This window comes from Pollachius pollachius, assembly GCF_949987615.1.
Source record: "Pollachius pollachius genome assembly, chromosome: 13".
In the NCBI taxonomy this organism is placed as follows: domain Eukaryota; kingdom Metazoa; phylum Chordata; class Actinopteri; order Gadiformes; family Gadidae; genus Pollachius; species Pollachius pollachius.
In genome coordinates, this window is record NC_136946.1 from 3,458,388 (window position 1) to 3,467,932 (window position 9,545).

Consider the following 9,545-nt stretch of genomic DNA (forward strand, 5'->3'; position numbering starts at 1 on the left):
TTTTCTCCCACCTTTCGGTTAAGTAAAAAGAGTTAAAAGTTAATGAGTATCTAATGTTTTTTGCAATGTTTCTTATTTTTCCTCTGAAGTCCAGCTGTTGGATTCAGTTGAAGTCCAGCAGAAGAGGGAGGCCGGCTTGGATTTCAGGGGTGAAAATACAAATTGTGTCACCCCTAAAATCGATTAAAACGATTAAATGTTTTAAATCTGTGCCTACTTTTGTCTGCGTGTATTCATTCACATTTTGGACAATGCGTTTTATATACGTTTTATCATGTAAGTCAGGAAAGTAATACCTTTTAGTGTGAGAACTGAACAAGGGAGTCCTGTTTTAAACGACGCCTGTTTGAAACACGTTCTGCTTTCTTTGCAGATTTAAAACAGAAGATGGCCCGCTGAAGGAAAGACGCGACACTAAAGTCGGTTTAAAGGACGTCAACATGTCAGGGTAGCCCATCATCAGTTATTGATTACATACGAATAATGTTCGCACAATAAATCTATAAACACACATGTCCCATGATCCATAGAGAACACAAGTCTGCATATGTTCTGCAAGTCTTTAATATATTATATTAAATATATATATATATATAAATATATATATATATATATATATATATATATATATATATATATATATATATATATATATATATATATATATATATATATATATATATATATATAGTATATTCAATGTAAGAAAACTAATCTTTGACTTTATCTCCCCCATAGAATGTCCACGTTTGGTACTGTAGCCGATAGAGGGCGACAGAGCTCAAGGAAAGCCACGATTCATCTCTCGGCGTACGTGAACTCCACCAAACCCAGGCAGAGGGGGCCGGTCACCCTGGAGAACCTCAAAAGCAAGTCACCCACGACCAGTTTAACCAGTCAGAATTTATTGCAGAACTTCATATAACATGAGGCAGAAGGGTCAATAGCGACTCAGAGAAGAGATGGTTAGATCAGAGAAAGCCAGAAAAAGAAAGCAGTAGGCCTACAGGAAACAAATACTCATGTTGGCTTATAGGTCGAGAGTATGTGGCACAAAGTCTACCAAACTATTTAATCAGGCTACAAGTTGATTTTCATAAATACATACAGTATATCATACATATATATATGTAAGGTTGTTAATTAGACAGGCCACCATGTGGCGCTGTTTACCACGATTATAATATTGTGTCCCTTGTGTGCCACCGTAGTTCACGTGTGTGCGCCAACGTAGATCGTGTGGGTGCCTTCTTGTTTCCTGTTTGACCCTCATGGATACAAGGGATACAAGATACAAGGCCATATTGAAGACTTTCCACTGTTGGGGAATAAATTGCCAAGCGTCTCCCACAATCCCGAACAACTGTGTCCCGTGGTCCTTCTCTACCCATCACACCAAACAACCAAACACAACGCAGAGTCCAGGGTCATAGAGAGACACCGGGACATTAGGGTTACATATATATATACTTTTATTTACTTGTAAATGTGTGGATTTGAAGGTCAATTCAGGATAAAAAAAAAAATTCTGAATGTTTACACTTTGAAATAATTAAACAGACCGGAACGCTTTTCATATCATACCACATTTGTCAAATTAGTAGTAGGCCTACATGCTGAATTCTTCCAGAATATTTAGCTTTGAAAAAAATAAGATTAATATGAAGCGTGGACACTAAAAGCCCCTGCTGTCAAAAAGGAACGACTGACTGCACATAGGCAGAAGCAGGGCGGACTACAGCGACCACCAAAGACATGTCTATTTTGCTGTGCCGTCTCGACAGCCTTTATTCTTGGCAACAGGCGTGTTGTTATTCGGGTTCTGCTCGAAGTGGATGGGCAGACAATTTTCACAGGCCAGAATCAGGTGCTTGTGCTCCTCTATGACGCTGTAGACGTTTTCTTTACCATTCCGATTTCTGCGCACCGTGAAAAAAACGAATTTGTTGTTGCTGATGCACAGCTTCTTTGCCGTCATGTACTGCTTGCCCCCCTTGTTGCTGCACACCGCCTTCACCTTTCTCAGGTCGTCGTACTTCAGGAAGGACTTTACGGGCCCAGTGAGGCCGTTTTTTCCAAGGAACTTCAGCCATTCGTCCGCATTCGCGGATTTGGGTGCTCCCTCGCGGACATGCTGGTTGAGGAATGATTTGTAGGCCTTACTTGATTTGTGGTAAGTGCACGCCTTGCTTTTGTATGACCCACTACTTTTGTATGGCCCCATTCTTTTGTACGACGCCCTACTTTTGTACTGTGTTTTAGGACGTTTGACTTCAAGGGAGTAGTGGCACAGCAAGAGACACGCCAAGGCCAGGGAGATGCAGCGCTGGTACCCGGCCATAACTCTGGTTATCTGGAAACACAAGCAGGGTCAGATGTGTGCAACCCCCACTTCTGGCTCCTAGATCTACCATGGCAAATAGCGGAAACTACTTTAGGGCTCTTAGTAGGCCTAAGTAACTAAATTGGCCTACTTAAAGAACTGACAGTATTTTGATGATGTATTGCATACTGTGACAGTATTACATACCGACAGTATGCAATATAAAGCACAATATATAGTATTTTATAATCTTATCAAATTCTTATAACATCAAATAATTTTTACTTCTAGAATAAGCAGAGAACAACTAAAGCATACAATAAATTCTACAACGAATTAGACGATCTACAAATTTCCAAAAACAGGTGTGTTTGTTATACTAAGTTATTTATCCTCATATCATTGCATCAGTTGGAGCACCAGATAAGAACTTGTTTACTATTCTACAGGCAGACATGTCTTTAGTATTAAAGACATGTCTATAAAAACTATACTATATTAAAATGTGTCGATTTTAAAGTCAATTCAACATAAAGAAATGTTGTGAATTTTTACTCCTTGAAAGAAAGTAAGGTAAAAATTTACAAACAACCTATATTTTTTCTTTAACAATGGGCATAATCCTCAAATCCTCTTCAACTTTGAAATGCTCCTTACGCATTCTTTCAGCTACAAACTTCATTTAAAGTTTAAACGGGTTCCTAGACATTATTCTGCTTTTTAAAAATGTTTAACAGCTTTTGAACAGTCACATGTTAACTTTTATGCTACTTTCACTCCTTTTCTGAGCTTATAATTGGTGTGTATTGCGTCACTTAGGGTGTGTTATGTAATCAACTAATCTAATGCTGCCTTTTTTATTCTTCATTATTAGGTGAGTGCTACATGCAGCGCTCAACTATTGTTCTTCATAAGTTTTATTCTTTCTTTCTTTCTTTATTATTCCCTACAAACTTTGGGACCTATCTCCTTCCTCAATTTTTCACCATTCAAATTTTAAAATATTCAGAATAGCTTGGAATCAGATTTTTTAAATATTTACTACTTTTTAACATATTTTCCTTTTAAAATATGATCTTTTTTTAACATGGGAGTAACATGGTACTTCAACTGTTTAAGACGTAACTTAATCAATTTTCAACCGTTTATCTTCGTTCAAACCATTAAACAAATCTACACACTTGTATCTTCAATAATGTCTAAACGGAATTTCGATATCATTCAAACTTCCTTGAGAATCACCGTTTTAGTTTCAAACTGTCATATTCTACAGTTGGTCCCATTGAATCCGTCTGCCCATTCTGACGCTTAAATCACTTGGGACATCGTAACTCGGTCAAATTTCAAGCATTTACCTTCGTTCAAATCATCTAACAAATCTACAGACTTGTATCTTCAATATTATCCAAACGGAATTTCGACATCATTTAAACTTTATTCAGAATCACAGTTTTAGTTTCATAGTTTTCAGTTGGTCTCATTGATTTACGTTGACTTTTGAGCCTGATCACGTTCAGCAGTATTGCAAGACTGGACGCTTTTTCCCGCCAGATTGGGCTACTTTTGGAGGACGTTCAGGCAGTGTTCCCAGATTCGGCGGTTTTTCTTCATGTCTTAATCTATGTGACTTTATTAAAAAATATTTTCAACCTCCCTTTGTACTACAGCACTCACCGCATTTTCTGCAGGAAATGGATTGTCTAGTTCTTAACATTATTTTAAACTCCAACCCTGGAACTTCCACAACTTTTACGTCTCATAAACAATTGATGCATCATAACGTAGAGAAATGTGTCCTCTTTCTAATCTGTAACTATTTAAGATGTCATACTTACATGTTGTTGTTTTTTCTGTGAGTGTAACCTTGGCAGGGCTCTCTGTGTTTTATAACCAGTTTTGCGGGACAATGACTCATCAGATCCAGGCTCCAGATACTGGACCACAGCTCATTTTGATTGGCTGATTAAACCTCCAGCAGTTTGGGCCTCTGTCTCTCGCTCTTCTGTCTCTCTCCATCTCCCTGACTTTTCTCTCTCAGTCTCTCTCCCTTTCTCTGTCTCTCTCTGTCTCTCCTACTACTACTATTACTACTACTACTAATAATAATAAAAATAATAATAATAATTTAATTATTTCTCCTCCACTATGGAGGTACTACTATTTATTCACTAGGCTTAGCAAGGATATATATATATATATATATATATATATATATATATATATATATATATATATATATATATATATATATATATATATATATATATATATATATATATATCTTTATCTGCCATATGTCTAGTGTGGGCTAATGGTGTGTGTGTGTGTGTGTGTGTGTGTGTGTGTGTGTGTGTGTGTGTGTGTGTGACGTCTGCGGAGTCTGAGAGGAACTTTTCAACGCTGAAAAGGATAAAGACTTTCACTAGGAACACGATGGGACAGAAGAGACTGAACGCCCTCTCCATGCTTTCTATTGAAAACACCTTCATTAATGGACTGCTGGATTTTAACAACGAAGTAATCGAGAGGTTTGCTCAAGCAAAGAACCGTCGAGCCAACTTCCTTTTTAAGTGATCGGCATTGGTGAGTCAAAACCTTTTTTTTTTTTTTTTTTGAGCTGAAGGAGATCGTCTTTTTTGTTTAATAAATTATGGAAGTTATTGAAGCTATGTGTCTGTCTAATTGTTTTACTTTAATGCTGTATTATAGTGCGTACCATGTTGGCGCTCTGAGATTCTTTGGAACGAATAGTGCGTTTAAAATATAATGCAATACTATTATTATTATTATTATAGGCAACATCTTTGTGTTGTACTGAGCGCTAAAGCATGTGAAATGTATTTGAAATAGGATGTCTGCTCCCTGCTGGCACTCAAAATGCAGCCCATAGTATACCTGACTGGTCTATATACGTAGGCCTACTGTTATAATAATCAGCTACCTCTATTTTTGTGACGTAATATGACGTCATATAAATTTGCCCCACCAGAAATTTCAGGCTAAAATCGCCACTGAGTATAATAGTACGTGAACTCCACCAAACCCAGACAGAGGGGGCCGGTCAATCTGGAGAACCTCAAAAGCAAGTCACACACGACCAGTTTAACCAGGCAGAATTTATTGCAGAACTTCATTTAACATTAGGCAGAAGGGTCAATAGAGACTCAGAGAAGAGACGGTTATTTCAGACAAAGACAGAAAAAGAAAACATTAGGCCTGCAGGAAACAAATACGCATGTTGGCTTATAGGTCGAGAGTAGGTGGCACAAAGTCTACCAAATTGTTTAATTAGGCTATATTTCATATATATCTATATCTATCTGTCTATATATATATATTCAAATGTATATATATTTAAATTAGTGGATTTGAAGGTCAATTTAATATAAAGAAACGTTGTGACTAAATTAACAGACCGCAACACTTTTCGTATCATACCACATTTGTCAAATTATTAGTAGGCCTACACGCTCAATACTTCCAGAATATTAAGCTTTGAAAAAAAATGAAATTAATATGAAGCATGGATACTAATAGCCCCTGCTGTCAAAAAGGAACGACCGCAGATAGGCAGAAGCAGGGCCGACCACAGCGACCACCAAAGACTCTAGAGATTCTATTATGGTGGGCCGCCTTCGCAGCCTTTATCCTGGACATTAGGCTCCTCGTTGTTATTGTTGCCCTCGAAGTGGACAGGCTTACATTCCCCACCCTTATTGTCTACCTTCACCATAGCACAGCCCAGAATCAAAAATTTTTCCTCCGTTCTGGGCTGACCGTTGTACACTCTGCTAATTTTGAATATCCTCTTGCTGATGCACAGGTCCTTCCTGCCGTTCTTCCCTACTCTACCCGATTGTCCTGTGTACTGCCGGCCCCCCTTGTTTTTGCACACGTCCATCACATCATTTAGTTCATCGTGCATCAGGAAGGACTGGGGGTTGCTGTTGAATTTGTATCCCTGACGGAATCTTTTCCAAGCTTCATTGTCATCGGTGTTGGCCGGTACGTTCAAGGGGATATGATTTTGGAGGAATGTTTGGTGGGGCTGTGTAGTCCAGGTAGTGCACGCCGTACTTTTGTGCACTTGCTTGTCTTTGGTTTCCAGGGAGTTGTGGCACAGCAAGAGACACAGCAAGGCCAGGGAGATGCAGCGCTGGTACCCGGCCATAACTCTGGTTATCTGGAAACACAAGCAGGGTCAGATGTGTGCAACCCCCACTTCTGGCTCCTAGATCTACATGGCATTAATACGTTAGCAAATAGTAGAAACTACTTTATTTTTATAACAACTAAGTAGGCCTACTTAAAGAACTGACAGTATTTTGATGGTGCATTGCATACTGTAATAAAACACAATATATAGTATTTTATACTACTTAATCAAATCCAGTTCTTATACTACAAATAACTTTCAATTCTAGAAAAAGCTGAGAACAACTAAAGCATACAATAAATTTTACAACGAATTGGACGATCTAAAAATTTCCAAAAATCACAGATGTGTATGTTATACTACGTTATTATCATTGCATAACTTGGAGCAACAGATAATAACTTGTTTACTATTATACAGGCAGATAAGTCTTTAGTTTTAAAGAAATGTCTATACAAACAAAACTGTATTTCAATTTGGGGATTTGAAGGTCTATTCAACATAAAGACATGTTGTGAATGTTAACTCCTTGAAGGAAAGTATAACTTTACAACCTATTTTTAACAATGGGCGGAATACTTAAATCCCATTCAACTTTGAAATGCTCCTTATGCATTCTTTCAGCGACAGACTTCATTTAAAGTTCATATAGGTTGCAAGACTTAAACTTTATTCTTATACTTTTTAATTTTTTTTACAGTTTTTGAACAACACAGACTTAGAGTGTGTGATATCATCAGCTAATCTAATGCTGCCTTTTTTATTCTTCAAACATTATTTCAAACTCCAACCCTGGAACTTCCACAACTTTTACTTCTCATAAACAATTGATGCATCATAACGTAGAAAAATGTGTCCTCTTTCTAATCTGTAACTATTTAAGAACACATACTTACATGTTGTTGTTTTTTCTGTGAGTGTAACCTTGGCAGGGCTCTCTGTGTTTTATAACCAGTTTTGCGGGACAATGACTCATCAGATCCAGGCTCCAGATACTGGACCACAGCTCATTTTGATTGGCTGATTAAACCTCCAGCAGTTTGGGCCTCTGTCTCTCGCTCTTCTGTCTCTCTCCATCTCCCTGACTTTTCTCTCTCAGTCTCTCTCCCTTTCTCTGTCTCTCTCTGTCTCTCCTACTACTACTATTACTACTACTACTAATAATAATAAAAATAATAATAATAATTTAATTATTTCTCCTCCACTATGGAGGTACTACTATTTATTCACTAGGCTTAGCAAGGATATATATATATATATATATATATATATATATATATATATATATATATATATATATATATATATATCTTTATCTGCCATATGTCTAGTGTGGGCTAATGGTGTGTGTGTGTGTGTGTGTGTGTGTGTGTGTGTGTGTGTGTGTGTGTGTGTGTGTGTGTGTGTGCGTGCGTGCGCGTCTGTGAGTGTGTTTGTTGTCTGTGCTGTTGGGTACGGACACACGCTGCTGCTCCTCCAGATGTGAAGTTCCGAACGGAAAAATAAAGTTCTTTGAATAACTACTACTACTACTACTACTACTACTACTGCTACTACTACTGCTACTACTACTACTGCTACTGCTGCTAACTGCTATAACTAATGCTACTACTACTACTACTACTGCTGCTAACTGCTACAACTACTGCTACTACTACTACTACTGCTGCTAACTGCTACAACTACTGCTACTACTACTGCTACTACTACTACTGCTACTATTACTGCTGCTAACTGCTACAACTACTGCTACTACTACTACTGCTGCTACTACTACTGCTACTACTACTGCTGCTGCTGCTTCTACTACTACTACTACTACTTCATCTTATAATACTACTTTCAATACTGCTACAATTAACCTCTGCTATAACGCACATCATTATAACACAACCTCCAATGTAACAAGGTGTATAGTTGGACCCCGATTTGACAGCATGATATATATCTCCACAATTGCGTTTATTTTTCAGTATGTTCGATATATTTTCTTAGGTTTACAATATGAGGACAATGTGGTCAAGTCAATTGTAATTTTTTTTATTAAATTTAAGTCCACGCTTATTTAATTAAGTTTTGTCGTACTTCCTATAAACATTGCACTGCATGAATTCAATATTTTCAGCAATGCTGGGCGATTTCTTTCAACCGTGAGCATTCACTAGATTATCTGCAGGAAATGCAGATTGTATTGTTCTTCCGAAATTTTCTTTAACCACTTCTGCTTCTGCATGCTACAGAAACCACCCAAATATTAAAATGTAAAACTCTTTAAGGAAATGTCGGCCATGTATTCAGCTTTCTAACTTCTTAAATTGAATACAACTTAAACATTAATTCTTACTAATTATGTCAATGGGCGGAATCTTCAAATTCTCTTCAACTTCGTCCACTTTTAAATGCTACCTCTTTTACGTACGTTCAGCTACTGACTTCATTTTGAGTTTAAATGGGTTACAAGACTTTCAACATTTCAACTTTTTTGAAATCCTTTACAGTTTTCGATCAATCAGTTTCTGTTTAAAGCTGGTTTTACTCTTCTTCTGGGTTCATAATGGTGTTTATTGCTTCATATAGTTTGTGATGTCACCTACTCATCCTATCTCATCCTATCGAAGTTGTATCAGTAACAGTATTAGTAGAATTCATAGCAGTAGTAGCCACTTAACCTTCGCTATAAAGCGGGCATTGGGGTCCATGAATGACTCTTGTTCTTGTATTGTTCTTCCGTAATTTTCTTTAACCACTTCTGCTTCTGCATGAGTTCAGCTACAGAATCCATCCAACTATTAAAATGTTAAACTCTTGAAGGAAATGTTGGCCATGTAGCTTTTTTCTAACTTCTTAAATTCAATACAACTTATAATATTATTTTTTACTAATAATGTCAATGGGCAGAATCTTCAAATTCTCTTTAACTTACTCCACTTTCAAATGCTACCTCTTCTGTATACTTTCAGCTACTAACTTCATTTTAAGATTAAATGGGTTACAAGACATTCAACATTTAAACTTTTTTTAAATCCTTTACAGTTTTCGAACAATCAGTTTCTGTTTAAAGCTGGT

General features: G+C 37.1%; 1 long non-coding RNA gene across 1 annotated transcript; it reads right to left on the reverse strand.

The window, feature by feature from the left end:
* Positions 1-1,453: 1,453 nt before the first annotated feature.
* Positions 1,454-4,234, reverse strand: LOC307085122. The gene is made up of 2 exons (XR_013812348.1): positions 4,159-4,234; positions 1,454-2,353 (listed from the first exon to the last, which is right to left on the reverse strand). It is a non-coding gene; the product is annotated as an uncharacterized lncRNA (long non-coding RNA).
* Between the last annotated feature and the right edge of the window lie 5,311 nt (positions 4,235-9,545).